Source organism: Aplysia californica, unplaced genomic scaffold (assembly GCF_000002075.1).
Source record: "Aplysia californica isolate F4 #8 unplaced genomic scaffold, AplCal3.0 scaffold01001, whole genome shotgun sequence".
Classification (NCBI taxonomy): Eukaryota; Metazoa; Mollusca; class Gastropoda; order Aplysiida; family Aplysiidae; genus Aplysia; species Aplysia californica.
Window position 1 is genome coordinate 117,443 of NW_004798271.1, and position 1,585 is coordinate 119,027.

The window sequence follows — 1,585 nt, forward strand, 5'->3', positions numbered from 1 at the left end:
CCCCACAAAAAAAGAGATAAAATCGAATGAGCAAACAATTAAGAACTCGACTCAAAGTAAGCTCACATAGACAGGAGGTTCTCGTGGTCTAGCTGGCACGGTGTTCGCCTCTCATTCAGTAGGTTCCGGGTTCAAAACCTGACAGCGAAGGAATTTTTCTTCTCTACAATTGTCCCCTTTCCCTTCTTTTCCTGCTCTCTTGGCTGGGCATGTTATGTCGTTTGCTTTTGTCTCCACTTTCTGCCCCATCACCCCACCCCCTTTACCCCCTCTTCTGAGCTCCTGGCTTCTTCAGCCGCCTTTCTACAGCTACTCCTTGGCTCCTCCTTATCGCCGTCTGTCAGCCACACCCATGATCTTGTGGTAGGTAAGATCTGACACCTAGCCTTCTCGGATAAGGGCGAAAAAATTTCGTAGATCAAGTGTGCAAGTTAGGCTCGTTAAAGATCTCTTGGTGGTCCCAAAACCGGTAAGAGCTGGCTTCAGCCGCTTCCTGCGAAAAAAAATTCAAAATTAATTCCTACCAAGACTGAAAATATGTATAATATATCCCGTGCGTTGATATGACCTTATACAGATGCAAGCTCCATTAAAACAACTACCCCCCCCCCCCCAAAAAAAAACCCCAACCCTCATAAGCCTAGCTTAAGACGTAAGACAGATCGAGACAAGAGTAGAAACAATGTGATAGTGATAGCCAAACCGGCAGGCGGAAAGTGTCAACTCATCCATCATGTATCGAACGTCTTTCCTGGCAGCTCGCGGGCCTCGGGAGACAATCATTTATCATATTCCTCTGTTTTGGCTTTTTTATTTTTGTTTTTGACTTTGTTTTGGTTGGGGTTTTTAGTCCCTCGCTCTACATTCCAAACATACTTACACCATATTATGCTGACACCTATTCCCATAGTTGCACGTTCTTTCATATACTCACACACACACATGCACACAGACAATCACAGACACACACACACATGCACACGGACACTCACTGACACACACACACACACATGCACACAGATAATCACTGACACACACACACATGCACACGGACACTCACTGACACACACACACACACACACATGCACACAGACAATCACTGACACACACACACATGCACACAGACAATCACAGACACACACACACATGCACACAGACAATCACAGACACACAAACACATGCACACAGACAATCACAGACACACACACACATGCACACAGACAATCACAGACACACACACACATGCACACGGACACTCACTGACACACACACACACACACACATGCACACAGACAATCACTGACACACACACACATGCACACGGACACTCACTGACACACACACACACACATGCACACAGATAATCACTGACACACACACACATGCACACGGACACTCACTGACACACACACACACACACACATGCACACAGACAATCACTGACACACACACACATGCACACAGACAATCACAGACACACACACACATGCACACAGACAATCACAGACACACAAACACATGCACACAGACAATCACAGACACACACACACATGCACACAGACAATCACAGACACACACACACATG